This window comes from Lissotriton helveticus, chromosome 1_1, assembly GCF_964261635.1.
Source record: "Lissotriton helveticus chromosome 1_1, aLisHel1.1, whole genome shotgun sequence".
In the NCBI taxonomy this organism is placed as follows: Eukaryota; Metazoa; Chordata; class Amphibia; order Caudata; family Salamandridae; genus Lissotriton; species Lissotriton helveticus.
This window is the reverse complement of record NC_136057.1, coordinates 2,090,577,948-2,090,591,847: the sequence shown is the minus strand read 5'-3', so window position 1 is coordinate 2,090,591,847 and position 13,900 is coordinate 2,090,577,948. Positions and strand designations below refer to the sequence as shown.

Below are 13,900 nucleotides of genomic sequence, written 5' to 3'. Positions count from 1 at the left end.
ATGTCAACAGAGTGCTCCAGAACTGTATCTTCCCTCCCCTGTGCTGGCTCCACCTACTGTGGGGTGGCTGATGTCTCTGCCCTGCACAGTGAAAGGAAGAAGAGAGTCATGTAAACAAAGTGCTCAGGAACTGGTTTGGACTAGTAAGAGGCCTCTCGGCCTTCAGAGAACAAAGGATTTTGGGGTATAAATATTGATCCCAAGAAATTAGATCACTTCTGGTACAAGAAACCTTGCTGCCAAGGAGAAGAACAAAGGAAGCTGCAGGAGTTTGGACTGCCCCTCTGCCAGTGTGCTGTTTGCTGGGTTGACCTGCAGTGGTTGCTTCATTGCCAAGGGAAAGGAGAAGGAACTTTGTAAGGACTTTCATCTACAGAATATTCTCCAAGGGCTTGAACTGTGCTTGCCTCCTGCTGAAATCTCAGGGACAAAAGACTTCACCCCCAGCTACCTCCTGAATTTCCTTGCTGGGAATTCTGACTCCAGTCATTTGCGTGCCGCTGGGAGCTGGAAGCGAGACGCATTGAGAAGAAACGTGTCGCCGCCGCTGCTGAAATCATGGCAACGCCTGAGAAGCGAGCCTTTGTCGCATCTCTCTGGAAGCGTGTGTTCATCGAAGCTGTCTGCTGTCGCATCATCGGAGAAGAGTTACGCCATCGTGAGAGTCACCATCGCATCACCGGAGAAGCGTGTCGCAGGGCCTGTCGTGGCTCCAAAGTACAGAGTCGTTGCAAGGCTGCCAGGGTTTCATCGCATCATCATCGCATCGTCGCATTAAGGGTGCTATCTTCTCGCATCGCAACCGGATCATCGCATCGCGGCGCCATCTTGTGCACCGCAACGGGCCCGCAGGCCAAGAATCTACGCATCACCTCCGCACCGGTAAGGCTTGCGACGAGTCCCCTACGTGGCACAAGCATTGAGGAAGGACGCAAATGTTCCCCCGGGTCACGGAACTGACGCATCTCCCCTATTGCGAGCCTTTTGTTCACTTTGCGTTACGCATCCAGGTGCTTTGTTGAGAATTTGTTGCATTTACCAACAACTTGAACTAAGAGACTTTAATCATCTTTTAAGTAACCTTAAGTGTAGTATTGTGGATATTTGTCGTTTGTGGTCTTGTGTTAAGTCTATATAAAGAATACTTATTTTTATAAAACCTGTGTTGTGTTCATCTGTAGTGTTATCACAGTATTACTGTGTATATTCACAAATGCTTAACATACTGCCTCTGAGATAAGCCTCAAGGGGGTGAGCAGGGGTTATTAAGGAGTGTAATCCCCTTATTCTGACTTAGAAGTAAGGATCCCTATTTGGACAAAGGTGATAACCATTGCAAACTAGAGACCCCCAGATCAAACACTCAAGGAATGGAACCTTCCTATGACGGAGTAGTACTGGGTATTCATGGACCAGACAGTGGCAGACCACCATATTTGGAGGGTGGCATGGCTGTCCAGATCCGCCCAGGCGTGGGGGCTGTATTCCTTGCTGGTTTTTGTTTATGTTTATGTTTGTGCAATTTTTAAAGCGCGCAAATACCCGGCGGTGTCTCGGCGCTCAGGAATACAGAACCATCGCAACGGTGATAAATTATGATGAGAAGAGCCATGTTTTTAGTTTTTTTCTGAAACTGAGGAGGGTAGGAGCAGTTTTAATGTTGAGGGGCAGTCTGTTCCAAAGTTTGGCTGAAGAGATGGTGAAACACCTGTCACCCCAGTTGGCCCTTTTTGTTCGCGGGACTTTGAGCAGGTGTGCAGAGGAGGAGCGAAGTGTTCTTGAGTGCTCGAGCGGACAGAAAGCCGCTCTAAGGAACTGTGGACCTACGTTATTGACTGCTTTGTAGGTAATGCACAGAGCCTTAAATATTGTCTGGTTCCTAATAGGGAGCCAGTGAAGTTGTCGGATGTTTGGAGAAATGGATGTGAACTTGGGAACGTTCAGCAGGACTCTAGCCGAGGCGTTCTGGACTAATTGCAGTCGGTTGATGATTTGTTTCTGGGCGTTCAAGAGAAGGGCGTTGCAATATTCGGTTTTGGAAAAGACCAAAGTGCTGATTAGAGTTTTACCGGCTGAAGGGGGAAGGTAAGGCAGGAGTTTTGTGATTCTTTTCAGGATATAGAAAGATGAGGAGACCACTGAGTTGACGTGATGATGAAATGTCATTTTGTCATCGAATATGACTCCAAGGTTGCGAACCTTGGTGACTGGTTGAGGGGGGCTCCCATCTCCGATGGCCACCATCGAGGGGACCAAATAGGGTCAAGCTTCCCGAATGTCATCACCTCTGTTTTATCAGAGTTTAATTTGAGACAGTTTGATGACATCCAGGAACTGATAGCCCGCATTCCATCTTGGAAGTTTGCCGCCACTGATGTACCATTGCTGTGTACGGAAAGCACCAGTTGTGTATCATCAGCGTAGGTTGTTAGGGCAATTCCGTATGATTTTATTACTCTCGCTAAGTCCGAAACATAAATGTTGAATAGTGTCGGACTTAGCGAGGAGCCCTGTGGGACGCCACAAGGGAGGGTGAAAGTGTGGGAAGTGAAGTGGGCCATTTTTACTGTTTGTGGACGGTCAGCCAGGAAGGATGCGAGGAGTTCTTTTGCTTTTTTTTTAACTCCTATGGCTGAGACACGGTCGATCAAGATGACATGATCGACCGTGTCGAAGGCTGCAGAGAGATCTAATAGTATTAATACCGCTGCTCCTCCTTTGTCCATGGTCATCCTAATTTCGTCTGCAGCTTTTAGTAGCACGGTCTCTGTTCCATGACCCTGTATAAACCCAAACTGGGTATCGTCCAGTAGGTTGTTATTGTCTATAAAATTGGATAGTTGTATGTTCATAGCTTTCTCGAAAATCTTTGCTGGGAAAGGGAGACAAGCGATGGGTCGGTAACTAGCAGGAAGGAGGGGGTCGAGAGTAGTTTTTTTTAGAAGAGGCTTAATAATAGCCTCCTTCCAAACTGAAGGATAAATGCCCGTTGTGAACATGGCGTTGCAGATGGACGTCAAAGCAGGGGAAATGGCTTCAGGGATCAGATTAAAAATGGCAGGAGGGCAAGGGTCTAAAGGTGATCCTGATTTAGTGCCCAAGACAAGTCGATGGACTTGTTCCTCCGTGACAGCTTCGAAGACCGCGAAGCTGGATGTGTATTGTGGGGTAAAAGATTGGTTGTGGTAGTAGGGGGGGCGTGGGTGAAGGCTGAAAAAATAGCTGTGACTTTGTCTTTAAAAAAGTTGGCAAGAGAGTCGCAGAGGGATTGGGTTCCGTTGAAGCGGGGGCAGGGGGGTTGGAGAGGTGAGTGACCACCTGGAACAGTTCTTTTGAAGAGTTTTTTGCCTGGTTGATTTGGTAAGTGTAGTAGGATGTCTTTTCTGCAGTGATGAGATCTTTGTATTTGGAGAGGGCGCTTTTGTAGACAATTTTTTCCGTAGAGTTGTAATGGCGGCGCCAACGTCTTTCCAAATTTCTGCAGTGTTGTCTCTGCAGTCTAAGGGATTCTGTAAACCATGGGGCCGAGGGGAGTGTTCTGGTACGATAGGAGGTTTTGGGGGGAGCTAGATTTTGACAAGCCTTATTTAGGCTGTGAAGGTAGTCGGTGGAAGCTAGAGAGGGATCCTGTTCGGTAGTGGTAATGCTGTCAAGCAGCAAAGCGGAAAGGTGGGGAGGATCGATATTTTTCCAGTTTCTGAAAGTAATAGGAGAAGAAGATGATGAGAAAGATGGAGGGGAAGTCAGCTTTATGGAAAAAAAAACTGCTGAATGATCCGTCCAAATGAGAGGGATCACCTTCGAAACAGCAATGTGTGGGTTAATGGTGAATAACCCATCTAGGGTGTGTCCGGCTTTATGGGTAGGCTGAATGACAATTTGCTGTAGGCCAGCCGCTGCTAGATCGTTAGTTAGCGCCGCAGTATCAGGGTCGCATATGGTCTCAAGATGAAAATTAAAGTCGCCCAGTATGGTAAAATGTGGCGCACCTGCAGAGACCTCGATTAGGTTATTAAGGTTGTTGAGAAATTTCGACCTGGACCCTGGGGGGCGGTAAAGTACATGAGTTGGGTTGGGACTACATGAGTTGGGTGTTTATTCCAGGTTAACCCCACAGGGACTGCACATGAAGTTAACTCAGTTTACTCAGTTAAATAGACTCATCCTTGAAAATTACTACTTTAATATACCTTTTCAAAAGGATATAATTTATATCACAATGAAATCAGTACATTACCCGTTTCCTGTAGGACTCGTAGCTACTGCTGCTGCTTCTGCTGCTTGCACTGCTAATGCTCCATTGATTCCTGCGATTATGTTGATGCTGTTGTTGGCTTCCATGGTGAAAAGTTTGATGGCGCCTGAGACTTTTTCTTCTGTTGCTCCTGCTGCTCCTGCTAAAGACTTTGGATATTTACCATTGGAATCGCTATGAATGAATATGTGACCACGTGAATACATTTTGAAATTGGATTAAGAACACGTTTTTTCTCCATTCACAAATTGGACCGCATTGAAGAATATAGGAGGGTGAACTTGCCCCCGCAGGAGCGCCATAGGAAGCAGTGTGGGAGTCTCCTACACTCCACTTGATCATTTTCGTTTCTTAATAAGTCCCCAGAGGCCAGAAGGGACCATTCCTGAGGCGCCCAGAAACTTTTGAATTTCATTTTTTTATAAGTGAATCTTTTGAACATTTAAGTACCAGGGCGTGCCACACTACACTCATCTTCATTTTTCTAGTATAATATTATGCCAGCTACCGTATATTCTTCATCAATTCCTAGAATCTTCTTCAGCTTCATTTGAACCTCAGAGTCTTCAAGCTCTTCACCTTCGTTCTCCTCCACAGTTACCATGGTGATTATTTTTGATCCTGCTTTTGGTCCTGCCTGTACCTCTAGCATCAGTTTCTAAATAGCTGCATCTGTATGAGCTGTAACCAACAAGGGTAATTACATTATTTCAAACAACCATTACTATATCTTCAGATATCAATTATGTTCAACAGTCTGCACCCGAACACTAAAAAGAAATTGCTCAAATGTTGTGATGGGGTACCTGGTTTTATGATAAGCTTGGCTTCATTCTCTCCAATTAATTTGTACAGAGGTGAAATTCTGAGGAAGGCAGCATTTTGTGATTTGTACTCGAGGCAGACTTGGAAGCCAAAGGTTTTAGCCTTCACACAAGCCTGATATGCATTAATACTTCTGGCAGCAGAGTGGTGATCTCTATCTTCTGCGGAGTAGGCGTACCTCTTGGACAAAAGTTCAGACGATACTTCCTGGTTTAAACATAGAAAAATGATTATTAGTATATGTGTTTTTAATGTTTGTATATGTAGTGCATATTGTGATTACCTTGCTAGGTCTGCACATTGTGAGACTAAGTAGGAAATAATGGTTAATTACTTTATCTCTCTGTTTGTCTGTCTTCCTGTACATATAGCTAGCTAGTGATCAACAAGTCAGTCTTTTGTGCTTGTCTGTATATCTGTTGCTCTTTGTCACAGGCATATAGAACTCCTTAAGAAGTAGACCCTATTTTGTGCAAATGAAGTCAAAAGGAATACACTTTCGCAACCAATTTTCGTGTTATTCTTTGATTTGGATTTCTTTTAAAATCCAACCCATTTATTGAATTAGGTGACATTTAGCATTTTAGCCATATTAATTTCTAAGTAAGTTTCACATCTGGTCACACATTATTTTGCTTTGCCCTCATCTGACATCTAAGTATTTGATTCAAAGTTAGCACTACGTTTGAAACCTTACTTATTTATTATTCTTTTATATCAACCAACATTTGAACAATAAACAGAATTAAATTATCTTTACTGAAATGAGCCTATTGATTCCCTTTTCAATTTGAAATAAAACATTTCACATTACCATCATGCTGGCAGCCTCCACTGATGACTTTCCTGCTGTCTCAAAATGTTTCTTAAGAATGTTTGGCACAGCTCCTTGTGTCAGTTATGGGATTCTCTTGGCTGTATCCAGATCTTCTACATTCCTTGTAACAACAAACACCTGAGCTCAGGCCTTTTCTCCCTGGATTTGTGGCCTCCACTGCAGCCTGCTTTTTGGGGCCCAGTATAGGCCATCACAGAAGTCCCCCGCCTTGCTATGTGCCGGGGACATATGGGCCACTGGAGAATGCATCCGGTGCCCCAGCCATGTGGGTCTAGTGCGGGCTGGCTCAGGAATGTCAGGTGTGGCCGGTGGTGAAGGGTGGGAGTTGATCCAGCTTGCTGGTGCCCCATCAGCAGCCCGCTTGCCAACTCAGGGGATATTTGAGGAGGGTGAGTTAGCAGAACCAGCTGGTGCCTGACTGCACGTGTCTCTCACTGTGGGAGGGAAAGGAGCATCCTCTTATGTTATGTTATACTAAATGTTTCCCAGGCTGGAGTGGGCCCTGGCAAATCGGATGCCTCCCACTGAGTTGCAGTCCCACTTAATCGGGGACGTAAGGCTACGGAATAATGTGGCCTTGGCCTATCACCCTCCTTATGACTGCAGATAATGCAGCTTTGGTGCAGGCAAACTCCGTAGGGTAAGCAGTCCCCCCAGAGGCAGGATGTGCTCTCTCTCAGCTGAAGCACTCTCTCCTTTTATTACCTCAGCTGTTATGACGTTGGTCCTGCCCCACAGAATATAGCAGGTAGTGCCTCTGACCTAGACTCAAGCAGCATCTTGGATGCCCCCTTGGTACATTGACAGACTCTCCCCGGGGCCTCTTGTGGGAGACGCTGGTTATTGGTGTTGACCGATTTAGCTGGGAAAGGAGGCTCGTGGCGGATTTGGGAGGTGGTCGTGAAGTGCAATCATCATCTTGGCTCTCCTGGTCATGCCCCACACCTCTCATTCTTTTTATGTAGCACTGTAAAACTGAACACGTCCTTACTAGGAGGACCGTTTTTGCTTCTAGAATGTGTTTCATGAGTTGTGAGTAGGCTTATAATAGCAGCTGTAGGAGATTATGGCGATGTGGACAGAAACACAATGTCACAAGAAATTGGAAAATGCAAAGACGATTATCTGATAAGGACCACAGTTTCCACAACTGTTAATAGACAGCAGGGGGTGATAAAGCAGGTCCCAGCAGGAGAATTCATCACTGCTCACAAGAATCCATCTCCTTTAGCTGAGATCATGGAGGGGCACAAGAAGGGCCCTCACATGCAATGATGTGTAGGGAAATGGTTCAGTGACACCACTACTCACTTGTAATATATTTTTACGTCTCTGAAAAGTGCAACTCAACCCTCATGATAGCCAAGAACAATGCGTCTTGGGGCACCTTTTCCCCTTTTAGTGAAAGTGACATCAAAAAAATTCTCCAGGTTATTAACCCGTCTAACCACTTCAGTGACCCGTTGCCTCCGGCCACCTTCAAGGAAATAAGGAGCGCTCTCATCCCCACCTAGACCAGGATTGTAAATGCTTCTTTATCTCAAGGCTCAATCCCCGACTTCCTAAAAGCAGCCCAGGTCTAAAAAAACCCAACAATGCTGACAAATCTGATCTTAATATTTCTCGTCCCATCTCCAACATCCCCACTCTTGCAAAACTCCTTGAAAAATGTGTGCAATCCCAACTCTGTGCTCACATAGAGTCTTACCAACTTCTTGACCAGCATCAATCTGGTTTTCGGAAGGGACACAGCGCCGAATCAGCCCTCACTCTTTTTATGGATGACATTTTGAAAATACTAGACAAAAATGAATCCTGCCTACTGATCCTCCTTGATCTTTTCTTTTGACACGGTTAATCATGAATACAAAGAGTCAAGGCAAATCACTTTCTCTCTCAGCCCTCTCCAGTACACATGGGGGTTCCCCAAGGATTCGCCCCTTCACCAACCCTTTTCAATCTCTTCTTGGAACCTCTAGCTATCGCACTAAACTCCACGAACATTCTCTTCCACGTGTATGCCGATGACACACAACTCTATCTGAAAATCACATCCCCAGAAAGCATCATCTCACTTAACTCGATACTCACGTTTACGCAAAATTGGTTAACTGAGAACCATCTCCTAATCAACACCTCCAAAACAGAGTTTATGCTTATTCCCCCTCACCCCCCGAACCACATCCCCAAGCTAGATCTCTGGCTGTCTCACCTCACTGCTTTCAATTGCACTCCAATCATCATTGACTCAGCCAAATCGCTTGGAGTCACCTTAGACAAGAACTTGAATATGAAGACTCGTATCAGCAATGTATGTAAGGGTGCAAACCACTTGATGAGAACCCTCAGAACTATCAAACCTTTCCTGCCTACATGATCTCAAGCAGGTGGTCCAAGCGCTTGTTTTGCCAAGGTTAGTTTATGGCAGTGCTACTCTATGTGGCCTACCCAAATATGCCTTGGCCCCACTTAGGGCCTCACTGAACACCACGGCTAGATTGGTTACAGGCGCCAAAAGAAACAAGCACATATCCCCAGTTCTTAAATCTCTAAACTGGCTACCCTTTGAAGCCTGAATTCAGCTAAAGATTGCAGTCTTGGCGTACAAAGCCCTTCACCTCAATACTCCTATGTACCTGGCGCAAAGACTTAAGCTATCTTGTGGTGAGAGGGCATCAAGAAGCGCCTCTACATTCCTCTTGAAACCTCTTGTCCTTAACAAAAAGAGAACTTGTCACTGAGCCTTCTTCGGTACTGCCACAAAGATATGAAACACCCTACCACCTGACGTATGCAGCCTCTCCTCGACGCCGGCGTTCAAATTGGAAGCCAAAAGATTCCTAATGTGCAAATTATTACCATAAGGGGAGGAGGCACACCCAAATCGTCTGACTTTGTTCTTTTCACCATTGTACCTCCCGCCACAATGGGTCATCTCCTCTGTTTTTTTTCTTCACGTGTACACCTGTATTTTTTATTTTATTTTTTTTTGCTGCTGTTTTCTAATTGATGTTTATACTACCCCCTTGTTCTTTCTTTCTGCCTATTGTAGAGCGCTCTGATATCCTTCAGGATCTTGTTCGCGCTATATAAAACTTTATAAATAAATAAATAAATAATAATGAAACATTTCTTATTGCAGTCATATTCTGATGTAAAAAGTTCCTGTAATGAGAAAAACTAATTTCAGGATATATGTGTCAATAAAGGCTTCTACCTATTATTATAAGTAATTAATTCACACAATCTAAATTGTATAAATAAAAATTAAACATTAAAATACAAGTGAATCTGTGAAGTGGATATAGTACATTGTTGGGGCAATTTTATGTGAGCCTTGGCAGAAGCGGCCATTGTTTAAGTTATGGCCTACCCCAAAAGTACAGCAACGTTTTTTATGAACTATCTTGAAGAAATCCATTTATAAAATGCAACTGACTTTTAGAATTGATGGACTAGAATATCACATAACATTTTTACTTATGTAAATCGATCAAGCTTTTAAGTGGTAAATTTGGTTTTAGTAAGGGAAGGTTGATCATATTGTTGTTTTTTTTTGTATCTGTATTGCAATAGTTTATATTTGCCTACAAATACATTATTACCAAATATATCATATTGTGCCTAGCCTGACTGTGAGACAATTTCTTTCTCCTAACTGTGTTTATGTGTCAGTGAATGGTTGTGTTTGATTGTATAGAAAAACAATTTTATAAGTATAAGTATAAGTATAAGTATAAGTATAAACCATTTTGTAGCGCGCTCCGTTACTGGAGAGTATCCTGGCGCGGGAGAAAGAAAGAAGCAGACAGCAGAACACAGGAAAGAATCTTAGAATACACTTTTAAACAAATGTGTTTTCAAAAAATGTGTTTTTATGGAAAACTATTACTGAGAAACCATTTCAACTAAACTGTTTAATGGAAATGTGTAGGATGAATGGCATTTACCATTTCATAGAAACCAATTTATAGAAAGTCCTTTTTTTCGAAATTGGCTTTCACATTCTTATTTCTTAAGGTATAAATGCAATGGTTGCATTCAGAATTTTTTTTTTCTGCTTTACATCAGGGGACTTCAGATTTATATCTTCTACATTGTCAAACAATTACTTTTGAAGTTTTAATTCGCTGACCCTCATTGTGTCTAAACACCATACATCCTTGACCCCTTCACAATTCTGACCCCTAAAACCTACCACCCCAAATAACACCCAAGCAACATCTTAAAAAATCCCTCACCACCCCTAAATACCTTTCATTCCAGACTCCTAAAAACCGCTTCTCACCCAAAAAGTCCACTCATCTCTGATCCCTAAAGGCACTTTCACCCCCTAAGCTCCAACCTTCCGTGAACCCTAAAAATACATTTCTACAGCTAACTTTCACCCCTTCCTAAAGCCATAAAACCCTTTACAACCTCTAAAGTCCACCCATTTCTGAACACTGAAAAACCCCTTGCCACCCCTAAATTTACCCATTACTGAACCTTAAAAAACCCTCACTGTTACACTCCACACATCCCTGAGAACTACATGCGCCCTACCATCCCTATGCCGCCTATTCTGGATCGATAAAAATACCTCAACGCCAAAACCTGCACCCATCCTTGAACCTTCAAAACCCCTCCCTAAACCTGAACTCCACCCAACCCTGCCCCCTAAAATACCCTCATCACCCCAAAACGATAGACATCACTGAAGCCAAAAGCCCTAACTACTCTGAAACTGCCCCCAAAGTTAATATAATTAAAAAAAATCCCTACATTTATCCTTTCTTTAAAATGTTTCCTTTTATTTTTCTTTCCTTAAACTTGTCTTTTATTAGAACTCGGTTTCCATGATTTGATCTCCTTCAATCTGGTTTTTCAGTTATAGTTTTTTCTATTATTTCACATACATCAGTCACTGGATACCTAATAATAATCTTGTATATGGAAGACACAGTTCTTAAATTCAATTAGCAAATAGAAATAAAAACAAGACCTAAGTAGAAAGTGACAGATAACATTCATATTCATATGTAGTACTGGCTACAACCTTAATAATGTGCTAGGGATAAGGCTTAATTGATTTTTAGTATAATATTTTGGAAATACTAACCTCGTTTCTCACCAGATAAGATTTGATACAAAATAGTTGTATCATTGGTGTGTAGCGGATATAAAAAGCTTGTAAATGAGATGCAAGGGTTCATGTGCACTTCAAATAGTAGTTAGACACTGTTATTAAACAATAACTCAAATTCACTTACTCAACAAAACTTGTATTCTAAATGTTGCAAGGTTCATGTTTGTGTGCAGCAACCTAACTCACCTTACAACAGGTTTGTGCCTAGTGTCTGATTACTAGCCTTTTTATCCACTTTTCATATCCTTGGATTACTGTTACACTTTTCTCAAGGAGCACATTCTAAGTTACTGGCTCTTCTACCTTATATTGGCAAGAAGGGCAATTCAAATGTTTGGATATTATAATGAGAGACTTCTTCCTCCATCTTCTGTTTTTGGCATGTAAATATATTCAATAGGTTATCTTCAGATGATCATGATGTTCTCATCTCTTCCAGGAGGCAGGGATGTGTTGAAGGCCTGGACCATGTGTAGGTATATATATATATATAAACATAGTCCTTCAAACTAATTTAATGGTCCAATTAGAATAATTGAATCAGCGTCTGTCTTTGCAAGTTATCATTATATTTGTGAACAACCCAGAGCAAGTGAGTATGTTCAGTGCTTCCTAGAAGTAAATGGTTTGCTCTTCATTGGCAGTTTGTTGTCATACTTATAGCTCATAGTCAAGTTTGATCTATCCAAGTAACCCAGTCAAGGAAACCTTCATCACTGGATTAGATAGACATCTTTTCAACCTAAAGAGAACTTGGCTCCATTAAGCTGGTTATCCTTGAACCTCAATGGTAACTACAATCACTGAGGCAATTCTCATTGTTCTATTAAACTGTAGTCATGCATGAATTGGCCTAGAATTTGACACCTTATTTCTAAATACTCTTTCAGATTGTTAGTTATTTTTAACTTCTACTAAAGTCCATACTTGAGTTACTCCCATTGACTTGCCTCAGAATGAATAAATCATGTTCCTATGTTTGCTAAACTGTGTTGGTAAGAACTGTATACAATAGTTATCTTTTTCATTGCATGGACTACAACCATTTATCCATCATTCTTTTAATTTACCTGCTTTTTCAATGGCTTTTGTTGTACCTTCATTATTCCCCTATAGTACGCTTTCAACAAGGCTCATAGAGCCCAAGGGAAAAAGAAAGATACTTTTAAGAGGTTTTTCGTTTGCATCAATGACATCCACTGAACCTTTTTCTGTGGTTGCTTTGGTATGGCATGCATCAAATGCCTGTGGCCACTTACTCGTCAACCTGCCCTAGTGGCTCCCCTTTCACTCAACAAGATAGGTGGACTACGCTAAAATAACACTCTTCCTCATTAAATAATTTCTCAAATTAGCACTGCTTACTGCCTAAAACTTTCCTATTGCCCAAGATAGACAATTGTAAAGATTATTGTTCAGGTAGTTGGTAAATAAAGGTACTTCCAACTTAATTGTATATACTATCATCAGTATCATTGGTTTTAATATTATAGGACATATGTTGTAAATCTCTTCAAATATGCACAGTTTATAGAAATCAGAGGAAAGTGGAATGCTGAGATAGTATGTTTCTAGTTTCAAAATTCTTTGGCCATTTCACAAGGCCTAATAAATCTTTTTAGAAGACCCTGTGAGTTTGGAAAGCACTTTGAAAGAACTTTTGTGCAGGCATGGGATATACTGGCACACATGCAACAGAATAATAATTACAGCATGTGGGCCATTGCCTCAAACACATCCGTGTCTTTCTTGTAATCTTGAACAGGTGGGGCTTGTGTTGTTTTCCGCGCTCATGAGTTTTGTAGGTTCTCATACCAAAAAGACCTTTCAAAGTTATCTTTAAAATTTCCTCTTGTTTAATAAATGTAATACTCGGCTGATAAAGTGTTGTATCTAAAGTTGAGAAGGGGTAGGGTTGAACCTCTCTCTTTCTAAGTGACACAAACTCTATTAAGTCATTTAGTATCAACCAGTGCTGCCTTTTTGATACTTTGCCTCTCCTACTTTTTACTGAGTTCAAACATTAAACAATAAATCTTTTTCTCCACTTTCAATTATGCCAATTACATCTTAATGTTCTGAGATTCTTGTTTCTTCATTTCAAATTCCTCCCATTAAAACAAATTGCTGTATTTTTCTGTTATAAATAGGCCACCTTGTCTAAAGGTCACTGGGAACAAGATGCCAGGTGTTTGTAAATGTGATTCATGTCAATGGGATTACATTTAAATGATGAGTTTTATGGGATCCCTATAATGTACACTCAGCAGGCATGTTGCTCTCAGTGACTGGTAGACACTGTGCTATATTTATAACTGAAATATATAGCCATTATTTTAAGTGGGAGAAATTTAAAGTGCAGAAAAACGTTCCATATCATGAACATTTTTGCAGAACATTTTCTGCACTTTAAATTTCTCCCATTTAAAAAATGATTAAATGTTTGTATTGTACATGTAACAATGTCATATATGATGAAAGGCATTCCAGTGCCTCAAGTACAAATGTGAAGGGTCACAGTCATCCATACACATTTATCCCATTCATACATACATATGTTCAAGCATGCCAAAAGACTATACTTTCACTGACACACATGGCAGTCCTGTCATGGCACCCCGCGTCAAAGTCTTTTCTTCAAACCATAGTATCAGGTTCAACAGACATTAGGCTTAAAGTCGATGGAGCTGGGCGTGAGGGTGTCTGGCAACAATGCGCGAGTTGCATAGCCTACAGTAGCTCATGATGATTTGCACTGATCAGAAGAAGCTCTCACCCCAGAAAAGGTTGGAGACCCCTAACCTAGACACACCTGGTTAGTATTTGGAGCCTAACTGTTATATCTGACTATTTA

General features: G+C 41.9%; 1 pseudogene; it reads right to left on the bottom strand.

Moving 5' to 3' along the window:
* Window positions 1-13,900, bottom strand: part of LOC144766604 (vitellogenin-A2-like) — a 70,387-nt pseudogene that overhangs the window by 23,634 nt on the left and 32,853 nt on the right.